Below are 14,047 nucleotides of genomic sequence, written 5' to 3'. Positions count from 1 at the left end.
CAGCACTTTGGGAGCCCGAGGTGGGTGGATCACGAGGTCAAGAGATCGAGACCATCCTGGTCAACATGGTGAAACCCCGTCTCTACTAAAAATACAAAAAATTAGCTGGGCATGGTGGTGCGTGCCTGTAATCCCAGCTACTCAGGAGGCTGAGGCAGGAGAATTGCCTGAACCCAGGAGGAGGAGGTTGCAGTGAGCTGACATTGTGCCATTGCACTCCAGCCTGGGTAACAAGAGTGAAACTCCGTCTCAAAAAAAAAAAAAAATGCAGATTACAACGAAACTTCCACAAATTCTTGCATGCATGCCATGAGAATCTTCACTTGAACATTAAAGGAGGAGGAAAAACAATGTACAACTCCTATTTAAAACTTTTCAGGCAAAATATCATCAGCAAATACACGTTTGTAATTCATTAAGAGAAAACAATCTAGTTTTAAATAATGCATTTAATAACTTACGCAAGTTTTGTTTGCACCATGATAAAAATCTTTTTCTCAGAGGCACAAATTAAAAATAAGCCATCATTTGCATTATATCTACTTTCTGATTTTAAATCCATTGTTATCTAAGCGCTGATATTTCCATTCCTCCTATTTAATTCAAACTGATAGGCAGAGTCCCTGCTACAAAACATCCTCAAAGATTAAAAAAACAAAAAAAGGCCCTGCAAATATCAGATCAATTATGAAGACGATGTTCTGATTAGATGTCATTTGAATTGCACTATTATTCACCAAAGGATATTGTAGGCAAGTATTTGTAATAGGGTAGGAAATGATTTGGAATTCATTGCTAAAGATGAGGAGGGCTTGAAACAAGCCTTTATTGGCCCTGAAGCCTTGGGAAGAACATTTGCTCTTCGTGTGCCTGCGCAGCTCTGCTCTGGAGATCTTCTCAGATCCTGTCCTACCATACTGTCCAAACTCAACAGAGAAGCCACCATCCTTTCCCTGGGGTTGTGCTACTGTCCAATGAGTGCACAGTAAGAGCAGTCCTGCCAACCCTACCTAACACACTTGTCTCAACTAGAGCTTCGTTTCACCTCAGTGTAATTTTTGGAAAAAAAGAAAAACCTCTTTTTGACGAAATAAAATGAAGTAAAATAATTAAAAAATAATAAACAGATCAGAACTTCCCACTAGAGCCATTAGATTCAAAGCTAATCCTAGAATCTCAGCATGACAACCCATCAAGTAACGGATCAACATTTTGAGACCACATTTATAATTTTCTCAGCAACGCACCAATGAATAAGTCCTTAATGAAATGTTCCAGCTGTAAGGCCGATTGCCTCGCCGGGATCCAAATAGACACACCCACCCCTCTCTGCACCTGATGACGACGTCATCATTCCGAACACATTACTCAGCATCTGGCCTCTCCATGCCAGTTCCACACACCCACCTCTGCATTCCTCACTCGACCCTGCCAAAATTTGAAAATCCCGCCAAAGACTTGCCCAACCAGCAGCTCCCCACGGACATCCTCAGCCAGCCCACCTACCAATAGCCCCGCCTGGCTACCAATAGCGGCTCACCCTGTCTGCGCCCTGTCTCCCAATAACCAATGAGACTGTCTTTTGTTTTCCTGATAACCAATCAACTACCTCCACTCCCTATAAAATCCCATGCCCTGAGAAGCCCAGCGCGACTTCTCTGGCCCCCTTCCCAGACCATAGAACCTCACCCTGGAGGTGAATAAATTGGATTTTCATTTTCTTATGCTGGCCTCAGTTTCCTCATTTCGACTCGGCAATATACCTTACACCAGCTATAGGTACAAGTCTTTACAAAATATAAATAATAATTTTTAAAAGGTCACGTTAGCACTCACTTGCAACCTGAGTTCTGGAGCTGTTTTCCATTAACGTACCTACCCTGTGTATGATGCATCTATTAGAAAATTTAACGTATTTTCTTTTTCCACCTGGCTTCCTTCCATCTCATTTTCCCTTTCTTTCTTTCTTATTATTTACGTTCTTCCTTCCACAAAAATGTCTGCAGCCCCAATTAGAATAACAGTAGCAATTAAGAGAAAAGTTTTGAGACAAGGCAGGTATCTTGCTGCCACAAGCTAGATAATACTTGATAATAAAATTACCCTAGAGCAAACAAGAGTGATGAGATGTAGAAGAAAATTGTGAAGAGAGAGGAGAGAAAGTCAAGCTTGATGAAATGATGCAGGCCCTCAAACAGAATTGAGCCTGGAGTTTTTTTAAATTCTGTGTGCCCACAAGTTACCTTTTTAATTCATTTTAAGTTGTGTTTATATCACTGGCAATTGAGTCCAAATTAGTAAAGCATTTTTCTTCTACCAGAGAATTTAATATATGTATTTTCTTCGTTTACTCCATAAATATATTCTGTGCCCCTCACACATTTTAGGCCTTTTGTGACAAAGAATGGCAAGATTAATAAGATACAGCCATCACTGGGGACATAGAGATACACTTGCTTTCATCATGTAAAGTGCTGCTAATGTTACAGGTTCATCCTGGGAAGAATTATACTATGAATAATAAATATTTTTCCTTCTATTCAATGACTTAGTACTCTGAAGTGAAGAGACTGAATATACAAGTGAATACTGGCCAGACTATCTATAAAAATGCAACTCTGACCCACAACCAGCAACAATCAGCTGAGGAAATCAACCTGTTATCTATCGTAACCAGTCCAGGAAGTCAGACTTGTATGTACCAAACAGCCCAAGAAGCCAAACAATAACCCTTGCAGTAATCAACCCAAAATGGCCAAGACTTGATAAATAACCAAATAAATTCCCAATATTCAGCCCTGCTTTCAACTTATGATCAACCAGAGAAAGCCAAACATGCACCGCCAACCAATCACATAAGCTACTAATTAGGCTGCCTACAAGTAGGTTCCTTTACAAACATACTTGGATCAGGGTCTTCCCCTTACTCCATTAGATACCTGACCCATTTCTCTGCCTGCCTTTGAGTCTCTGCCAAAACACAAGTGATGACAGCTGATTCCCTTGCTGTAAATGGCAAGCTCTGAATAATTGTTCTCATTTGAGGCAAGAGTCTTCATTTATTTTCATGAATTAATGAGGTAAGAAAGAAATCCCAATAATGTTAATCTACCCAATAACCTCCTTAGTGAAATACACCCTATTGACACCAGAGCACAGCTATTCCTTAACCTCCCATTTTATTTCCATTCATTTTAGAACTTAATCATACAGAATCTATTACTGGATTTTCACTTTACATATCTAAGCATATCTACCTCTCCATCGGGTCTTTTAAGTTCTTTTTCTTTATTCACAGTCCTTTGAATGGTATTCTGTATCACTAAAAGTTTCAAAACCAGGTAAAATTATGAATCTCATACAGATATAATATTAACCCACATTAAAGATTTTATCCAATATTCATTGATTAAATAAGGAAACCAGGCAAATGTTATAACCCAGATCCATGGAGAAATCAAAAAAGCACACATATGTATGGAGTAAAGTTTTAAAATGAATATTCAAATGAGCAGCAAAACTAGCTTTTGTTGCTGAAGACAAGATTTACATGTCTACAGACAAGAATTATTTTGCATTTCTAACAGTTATCCACAACTTAAACAGAATTGTGTAATAGCTCCCACAGAATCAGAATCAGATAACCCAAAAGGATGTACTCTGGGTAATGAACGAGTCTCATTGAAGCACAAATTTTTCCTTTAGAACTTAGTGAATTGTTGTTTTACAAGATGGTTGGTCAGGGGCAGCCACAGCAGGGAAGACAGGAGAGGCTCAGGAAAACAAATTTCACTATATTCACAGGTCCTAGAAACAGGAGATATCGCACACCTTGACGAACCACATGGGAAAGACACTAGGGAAACAGAAGAGAGGAGGGAGCTTGGGGGAAGCCAACAGCGCCTTGATGGGGTTTTCTGTGGGAAAGGCAGGGCAGGGCAGGATAAAGCTTCGGATCAGCGGGTTTGAGTAATATTAGTGGTTCCTAAGGTATAAGGGTCATCCCTAGTTGTTGGTACATGACCCTGGCATGACTAAGGAGAATATTGCCTCCCAGGATGTACAAACCATCTGAATTGACAAATTCACCTATCAAAGATATGTTCCTGGCTGAGAATTGCTATCTCTAAGAACTGGCTGGCCCTGGGCAGGTAGTCTCTCCCTAAACAGAAAGGTTTTCTAAGATGTCAAAAAACCATAATATATAGAAAATTTTAAAATATACATGTAATACAATAATCAAGATGAAAATTGATGAAAATAATAAAAGTTTACCATTTATGAAGTTCCTATCACTGGCCAGGTCCTGTGCTAAGCATTTGGCAAACCCCATCTCATTGAATCTATACAATGACACTATGAGAAAGCAATCGTCATCTCTTCTTCACAGATGAAGAAATTAGGACTTAGGATAGCTCAAGGTCACATAGTTAATAAAGAATCAAAAGTGTGAGGAATCAAAGCCAGAAACTTAGGGTCTGTAACCTGAAATTGACAAGCAAGCTTTCATTGACGGGAAGAGGGCACTGTGCTTAAGGTGATATGATTAAAAACGATGATATTGTGCTTAAAAGACAATGGATATATTTTAATATAGCTGACTGCTTCACTCACATATGTTAATCGCAGGATCCCCTGAAAGGGTCTGAGTTTCTGATACTTCCCTGTACTACCATACAAATGCATAAACACCACCTATTCGTCAAAAAAAATTAATTACAAAATGCCTAAAGTCTTGGGGGAGAAGAGTTTGCATGCTGGTTGAATAATGATTTCCGAAAACCAAAAACTAAAAGTATTCTTGTTTCTTCCCTTTCCCTCCAATCCATATCCAATGGACAATATAGCTCTACAACATAATACGAATGTAACAACGATATGCGCCAAATCTAACTCCAGGCAACCACCACTCCCATCAAGCCTTTGTCACACTAAATGCCAGCAGAAGCACAGAATTCATGCTCTTTCTGCAGCAGGTTGCAATGGCATCTGACTTCCATTTGGCTTTGCCTTCAGGAAAACCTTTGGGAGCAAACAGACATAATTTCCCTAAGCAGGCACAGAAAGGTAGCTTAGCAAACTAAAGACTGGGCTTAATGGATTAAGCATCTGGCTTAAGGAGACTTAAATCTGACTTAATGATATTGCAAGTCCCTGGAGCCACTAGTTCAAATTCTGACTAAAGCTTTCATGGTTCATCAGAAAAAATGCCTGCAAATTTGCTTTATTCCACAGATGAAGGGTAAACCTCAGAAACTTATTTACATGCCCCTTATTTATAGGCTGAAGATGAATTTTCTAATGACAAGTCACTATCCCTCAGGACAGCCAGATCCTAGCCGGAGGCCTCATCCTGTGCCTAAGGGACAATTTCAATAACATCAGAATAAGAGCTCTTCCTTCCCCACCTCACTCTCTCAGAGCCTACAATCTTTGCTCAAATGTCATCTTCACAATGAAATCTTTACTTAAAACCTTTTTAAAAAAACTGCCACCACCTTCATTTCTCTACATTCTTTCTCTGGTTTGTCTTCACTGCTCTTACCACCACCCAATTTGCTACATATTTTAAGTGTCTATCTCCCCATCAAGAACAAAAGCTCAATAGGGTCAGGACTGTCTACGCTTAGCTCTCAGCTACGCGATGGAAGTTCAGAACTAGACCCATCATGTACTGAAGGTTCAATACATACATTTTGTTATTATTTTTTTGAGACAGATTCTGGCTTTGTCACCCAGGCTGGAATGCAGTTGCAGAATCATGGCTGACTGCAGGGCTCAAGGGATCTTCCCACTACAGCTTCCTGAGTATCTAGAACTATAGGCCTGTGCCACCACACCTGGCTAATTTGTTTTTTTTTGTTTGTTTGTTTTTCTTTTTTAAGTAGAGATAAGGCCTCACAATGTTGCCCAGGCTGGTCTCAAACTCCTAGGCTAAAGTGATCCTCCTGCCTCAGCCTCCCAAAGTGCTGGGATTACAGGCATGAGCGACTGTGCATGGCCCAATATGCTCTTAATAAATAAATGAATCTCAGTATATGGCTCCATCCAGGGCCCAGTTACTCAAGACCAAAAACTAGGAGTAACCTTGATTCCTTCAACTCATATCCAATACATCAGAAAACGCTGTTAGCTCATATAAATAAATTTCATCTCATTAAAGTAAGTGTTTAATATATCCACCAGTATCACCCAAGTTAACCTCGTTATTGATCTAAACTATCAAATCTTCCACCAATCCAAGCCATTCCCCACCCACAGCCATATCATCTTTATTATTATTAATTTTTCACAAAAAAGTCATTGTCTCATTTCTATGCTTAACACCTCCAATGGACTTAAAATCAAATGTAAACTCCCTAACGTGGCATCCAAGGTCCTGCCTGACCCATGCCCACCGCCTTTCTCCCTTCCCCTATACCACCAACATTCATCTTTGCTCATTCATAACTTGGGCGAAGTTCTATCTATCTGCCTTGGGCCCTTGAATATCTGTATATTTTGCTTAGAATATCTCCTAAGCCCTACCCACCTCTAATTATTCTAAGCTACATTTAGACGTTAACTCCTCAGAGGGAGAATTCCCAAAATTCTTTATCAAAATGCCCACCTTCCCCAACCAGAGTTTCCTCCTTGTTTTCTTTATAGCACAAATCACAATTTCTTTGTACTGGCTTTTTTCTGCTTGTCTTCCTCTTTAGACTTTTAGTTCTCCATGAGGTCAAGGCCAGGAGTATCTCTCCTCATGGTCTAACACTGCCTAACACACAACAGGAGTTTAATGTCTACCTGTTGAATTCGTAAGTAAATCAGTAAGTATGAGACTAGGGTGACGCACCTAGGGCAATGGGTCCTAGTGTCCACTCTCAGGATTGTACAAGTGCAGAGACGGCACAGGGTCAACCCTTGAGAGTGGGATCTTCTTCCATGTTTTTCCGTAGGCACTCTGCTTGTTTCATCTCCGTTTCTGCCCTAAATCATCATCAAATCACCCTTAGCACTCACTTGATTTTGAATCTCATTTCCAGTTTCCTGCTTCATAACCAAAAGTGAGTCCTTATCTTATTTCCCTTGGCCAAAGCCCCTAGTCCAGCAGATAAATACATTTAGAATAGGGGCCATTCTAATTAAGGGTCTTGTGATTACAATCAATATATATCTCCTTAAGCAAGCTCTGCTAGTCATGTGGTCACTGTCAGTACAAAACAATTTGATGGATATACAACAAAATAACTAAAATACAGTGGTCTCACCATAGAAATGGAATCATGAAAGTTCGTGTCAACTTTTCCATCTTTCTAGGGCTTGCACAATATTCCTCACCTTTGCTCCTGTCCACGGATCTGTTCCACTGGTCTCTTCACTGACGCTTCTGTGTATGCCTTGCATGTGGTTCTGCACAGTCCCACAGCCCATGCCACTGCATCCTTTCAATTCTACTCACTCCCACTTTCTGGATTACTAATGCAGTATCTTTTAGCTCAGATTCTTCAACAGGGGTATCTGGTTTGTCACTGACCATCCAGTGGATTGTCCAGCTTTGGGTCATGTGCTTATTCTCTGTATGTTTGAAAAAATGGAGCAGAAACTGTGGCTTTATGAGTTTGAAGGGGACTGTTAGGCCCTCATGATTCTTGCCAATGGATAGACAGTTTCCTTGACCATTACCAATTATTAGAACTGGCACTCTCCAGTGCGCTGGCCAGGACTTCCACCAATAACCTCCTCTCAACAAGACCTGCTGTTCTACCTACTTGTTTAAATTTTCTCATTAGACTCATTCATGTATTTTCTTAATAAATACTTATTGAGAGTTTACTATCTGCTAAATCCTCTGCTAGCCTTTGGGGACACAGTGGTCTGTCTTCATGAAGCTCACTGTCTAGTAAAAGATAAACTCAGGTTCTCCCTGTAGGAGGGAGTAGGCCCTGAAGTATAATAATGGATAATAGAAACAAGCCTTAGTACAAGCATGTGAGATAATACAGGGTGATTAATCTTGTTCCCAATTAACTTGGAACCCAGAAATAACCAAGTCATGACCACTTGATGAGAAAATCTGGAATATGGACAAAGGTAGATTCTGTTGGGAAGTCAAAGCAAATACCTTCATAATTCTTACTCTTCGTTCTGCAAGAAAATTGTACTATGCTGGTAAGATTCAACTACTGTCTGCAAATAAGTCTTATGATAATACTGCTATTGATGACCAAATGCATTGGAAGATTGAGTTAAAACCTCTTTGGGACATCGTACCTACGGAAAATGACAAGCCTAAGCAGGTTAGATAGTTTAGGCCAGATAATCTAGCTAACCATCACTTCATTTCTATGTTCAATAGTTCCTCTGCAAAAGCTAAATGCAAGGTACAAATATCAGTAGATTAGAAAGAAAAATGAATAGTCAAATTAGCACGAGAATAAAAAAATATGTATAATGGTTTCACAGGGCAAACTAGTTGTTTCTTTAAATTTATCCCTACCCCTTCTCTGGCGTCTCAAAATGTTAGGCATGTTTGTGTTGTTACTATGCTTTATCTGTTGTACAAATGCTACACTAAATGTCAATGCTCAGACAGATATGAGCGTTTGCTATAAGGGGTTTGTGGCCAGGGACCAAGGTCTCTGAAACAATAACAAATACATATATTGGTCTCTGACCCCAGTTCCTGACACAGAGCTCTTAAAACTTGTAATTTTCTGAGTGACAGGAACATCTGACACTCCTAAATCCCTTGGAATTTTCTAGGTGATAGGAGTGTCTTTTGTTCTAATGAAGCAATTCTTGGTGGGCTCTTGGATGGGGGGATGGGGAAGAAGCTGGTCACCAGAAAGACCAAGCCATAATTAGAAGCTTGGGACTTTCAGCTCCACATCTACCCCATCCTCCAGGAAGGAAAGAAGGGCTGGAGATTGAGTTACTACTATTCAATCATGCCTACCTGACAAACCCTCCACACACATCTCTGAGCTATGGGGTTTAGAGAGCTGCTGGGTTGGTAACCCAATTGCATGCTGGGAGGGTGGTACACCCCAACTCCATGGGCTGGAACCTGTTGTCCTTGGGATTCTTCCTGGCCTTGCCCTATGCATCTCTTCATCTGTAAACTTTATGATAACCTTTATGCATACATTAAACCAGTAAACAAACGTGTTCCCTGAATTCTGTGAGCTGTCCTAACAAATCAATCAAACCTAATAAGAGGGTCATAGGAAGCCCCAAGCCAGTTTGTCAGAAATACAGGTTATAACCTAGGGACTTATGATTAGCCTCTGAGATGGCAGGGATGAGGAGAGGGGCAATTGTGTGGGACTGAGCCCTCTACCTGTGGGATGTGATCCTACCTCCAGGTAAATAGTATCAGAATTGAGTAAAGCTGTAGGACACCAAGTTGGTGGGTCCACTCCAAAATTAATTCTTGTGTAGGTAAAAAGAATACCCCACACATCTGGTGTCAGAGGTGTTATCTTGAATAATATGTGAGAGCAGAAGAAAAAGTTTATTTTTTCATCAGAATAACCATCCATGTATATCCCAGAGAAATCAGAGAGCTATGGAAACACAAAGATAATAACTTAAGCCCAGGTGAGAGGCAGGAAGAGTAGAGGATTTGAGATAGAGGTCTTATCTAGAGAAAATGACATCTAATTGGAGACCTGGGTTGGCAAAGAAAAGAAGAATGGAATGGAAAAGAAGGTTTCCAGAGGTGAAAAGTGCTATCTGGGGAACTGAAATTCACATGGACTGCTAATACCGATGACCAAATGTATTCAGAGACTGAGTTAAAACCTCCTTGGGACATCGAACCTATGAAAAATGACTGGCCTGAGCGATAACTGAATCTAGCCAATGATCACCTAATTTCTGTGTTAAATACTTCTGCACAAGCTAAACATAAGGTACAGATACCAGCAGATTAAGGAGAAAAATGAATAATCAAATTAGTTGAAGAATAAGAAAATGTTTCTAACAGCTTTACAGGGCAAACCAGTTGTTTCTTGGTTTCCCTTGAAGATAGGGGTCATTCCGGAGAAGTAAATGCCAGAGGTGAGGACTTACGAGCCAACTCAAGAAACCAGATTTTGTTGTGAGGGAAATGAACAGATATTAGGGTTTTAATTAGGTCAGTAATCTGTCCTGCTACTTTCTTCTGAACCCACTGCTAATCATCAGCTCCATGTCCAGTCTCTGGATTCTTACCCATTCTTAGTGCCAGTGAGTGTTTGATGCTCTCCAGTGAACCTAACACTTTCCATGTTCTTCTCACGATACTGGCAGGCCTGACACCTAGCTGAAGAAACACGTAAACAGGAATTCTAATTCCCATTTGAACTTGGACACATGACCTCTTTCTGAACTTCAGATTTCTCATAATTAAAATTAGGATCTCTAATCTCTTCTCAGGGATTAACTAGACAATAAAGAACTGAAATAATACCTGGCATGTATGTAAATGATCCTCAATAAATGACAATTATCAGTCAGCCTACATCATTGCTGATGGCTGTTTTTGTTGTTTTTATATACTAATAGAATCAAAACAAATGCTGGAATCATCAGTTTACTTCTAGGAGCAAAATAAAATAAATGAGGTTACAATTACTCTCACAATAACAACAAAATGTGTCTGTGTACGTGTGTGTGTGGTATGTGTGTGTATACACTTAAAATCAACGAACTCACTTGGCTAAAGCCAAAAATAAATGGTTAGTAAATATTACTATATGCAAATCATTCTTAAGATAATTCAAGAAAAATAGTCTTTTCAATGACTATGTTTTGTTTTCTCTCAATCTGTCATTTCATACATTTTGCTTTGAATAATTGCTTCACTTCTTGCTAACATGAACACATAGAAAAGTGTGGCTACAAGGTCTCTCTAGATGATGTTCACTAAGAGTCAATGGTGCTCAAATTATGTTTAACTAACCCAGACCCTTCCAATGATTATTTTGCATTCAGTTAATTTATTCTTCGCTATGTCTCCACTTAAGTGTAACTCCCTACAGCTTCATTAACAATTGCAGCTGTATCACGACCCGAGTATGTTCACTTAATGGAAGAATCTATGAAAAACTGAATGGTTTCTGGTTGACCAGGAAGTGAAATACCTCTCAAATTTGTTCACTCCTTTGCTCATTCATGCCAGGAACATATAAGCAAAAATGCCTAATTTTTGGTATCTCCAAAAGTACACCCTGAGATAAAAAGGACGTAAGTGCAGGCTGATTATTTGGGACGTAATCCCAGGAAGCACAATGAGAGAGTGAGGAAAGTGAAGATGGCAAATCGGGGAAGGGAAAAATGTCGACAAAGCGTAAGGCAATGAGCAAGTTCCAGCTACGGGCACCTGGGGTTAGGTGTTAATCCCTTTTGTGTTGCTATCAAGGAATACCTAAAGCTGGGTAATTTGTAAAGAAATTTGGGTTTATTTGGGCTATGGTTCTGCAGACTGTACAAATAAGCATGGCAAGAGCATCTGCTCAGCTTCTGGTGAGGCCTTAGGAAGCTTTTACTCAGGGAGGAAGGCTAAGGGGGCAGGAGTCTCACGAGGTGAGAGAGGAAGAACGGAGAGACAGGAGGTGCCAGTCTCCTTTAAACAATCAGCTCTCTCATGAACAGCAAAACTCATTTATTACCATGGGAAGGGCACCAAGCCATTCATGAGGGATCTGCCATTCAAACATATCCCACTAGACCCCCCTCCAACACTGAGGATCACATTTCAACACAAGATTTGGAGAAGGCAAATGTCCAAAGCCTATCAACTCCCCAGAGACCCTCTGAGAAATATGGAGAACACAGTTTAGAGTCATCCTACTGGGAATTGGGCAGGCTATGTCATTTACCCACTATCTTCCATCTCTCCATTGATTGAAGGTTGCTTTCCAGAACATGATATCTACCACAATTCCTGGTTGCACCTCCATCTGGCCCAGCAAGCTCCCATAGTGCTGGAGAAATCAGAGTGATAGAAAAGTGTTTGCAGGTGCCAAGGGTTCAGATGAGCAGTTGCGGGGAGGGCATCTGCTGTAAGGTAGCTGCTGTAATGAGTGAATTAATTCCTACATTTAAATGCTTTGCACAGTGCCATGTAACTTTAACTTGTGCTATATTGTCTAGTGTGCTAGGCCCTGCTCAAAGCACTTAGCATATAGCATAGAATGTAGCCTTGTTTCTGCCCTACATAGATTCATAGAGCTATGCTCAATTTCAAAATCACACACTTCTCAGAGTGTCTATATATTTGTATATTACTGTAATTCTAGAATTACACTCATAATTAAGGATTGTTGACTGAATTCATTTTTATTTTTATATCCTTGTTGCACAGCAGAACCAAGGCTCAAGTGAAGAAGAAAAAGGACTAAAACTTGCATGTGTCATTCCTTCTCATGCATCATGAGAAAAACAAAGAACAAATTTAAGAACTTGCAGACCTCGCCTGTCCCCACTTTCAGTGTTTCAGAATGCAAAGTTGTATTTTGGGGTCCTAGATATGAGGTTATCTGAATCCTTTAAAAACATGTTCTAAATTTCTCTTATAGGAACATGTTTCTGTAATTCCATTGTGCATTATCTTTAGACTCATAACCCTGGAAATATGATGGGGAGGAGAAAAGCAAAACACACACAAAACATTCGCTTCTCTCTGACACCTGCTGTCTATTCAGAGGGTTCATATCTGATCAGAATTAATGTGACAGATGGAGCCAAATGAATAGTGACTGCTACCTTCTGGAATTATTTCGGGTTATTCTCCCTCTCTAGCCATACGTTAAGAAGATAACGGGACACACACACACACACACACACACACACACATCCACATACACACACAGAGTAATCATTTAAGAAGAATAACAAGTTAGGAAAGTCATGACTGCAATCTAGCAGACCTCAAATCCACTAACTTACTCACTCCCATTTCAGATTAAAAAATAACTTCCACGTGCTTTGTAAATTCCCCAATGCCCATGTGCGTTAGACTTCGCTGGCCTTCAAAGTCAATTTTTTCCAGAAATTTGAAGGAATCTATTTTAGTATCGGAGTCATATCTAATGGACTTCACTTCTGCAAGCAAACTGTGTCTGTATAGTTAGGGTAAGTAAGCTGTGCATTAGAGACATTATTCAGACACCTTGATAGAAAAAAAAAAAAATGGATAAGCTGAATTTTCCAAGCTCTGGAAGCTCTTTCAAAACGCATTTTATTTTGATTTTCAGATATTCATCAGCCATGTTCCTGATTTCCAATACTTTGCTGATCACTAGTTACCTGCTAAGTAGCACCCTATAGGTTTTCTGATTAGAATCAAAGCTCATTTTAGATTTATCTACTAATTACTTTGTGAAATTGGCTGTTAATGCGAATTAACTTTTTCTGAATAGCTAAAAAGAGTGAAGGAGCCAATGGCTACAGAAATGGAAGCATATAGGGTTATGAATCTTGTTAATGAACCAAAGGGTTCACATGCTTTAATTGAGAGAGGGCTAATATTAAGGTTTTAAATGAAGTCTTTGAAGCAGGAGCTAAACCTCAAATGTTCTAGTTTAAATTTAAACAAAATGTCTTCCATATACCTTTGCCAATCTGAAACAATGAAATACCGTTTATCGTTTATTATGAGCAAATCTTAAAGTTTTCTTTGTGTTTGAAGTTTTTTAATTAAAAAAATTAAACAAAAACTAGTCCAAGTATTTTTCCCATTAAAATTAAAATAATTTGTTATTTATCAATTCCAGACACGCTTTAAGAATTTTCACCACTCATCCTCTGCCCCCATCCCCAGACTTAGTAAGATCCAGTTCAACTAGAAGGTGTCTGGCCAGGCACAGTGGCTCACGCCTGTAATCCTAACACTTTGGGAGGCCAAGGCAGGCGGATCTCGAGCTCAAGAGATGGAGATCATCCTGACCAACATGGTGAAACCTTGTCTCTACTAAAAATACAAAAAAATCAGCTGGGTGTGGTGGCACTCGCCTAGTAGTCCCAGCTACTCAGGAGGCTGAGGCAGGAAAATCGCTTGAACCTGGGAGGTGGAGGT

The 14,047-nt window shown here is 39.8% G+C and overlaps 1 non-coding gene across 1 annotated transcript; it reads left to right on the top strand.

The window, feature by feature from the left end:
- The first annotated feature begins 941 nt into the window (after nt 1-941).
- Nucleotides 942-1,066, top strand: LOC135277132 (U4atac minor spliceosomal RNA). The gene has a single exon (XR_010344731.1). It is a non-coding gene; the product is annotated as a U4atac minor spliceosomal RNA (small nuclear RNA).
- Nucleotides 1,067-14,047: the final 12,981 nt, after the last annotated feature.

Source organism: Aotus nancymaae, unplaced genomic scaffold, assembly GCF_030222135.1.
Source record: "Aotus nancymaae isolate 86718 unplaced genomic scaffold, 86718_ANA_hifiasm-v0.15.2.pri h1tg000029l, whole genome shotgun sequence".
NCBI lineage: Eukaryota > Metazoa > Chordata > Mammalia > Primates > Aotidae > Aotus > Aotus nancymaae.
This window is presented reverse-complemented; position numbering and strand designations above follow the sequence as displayed.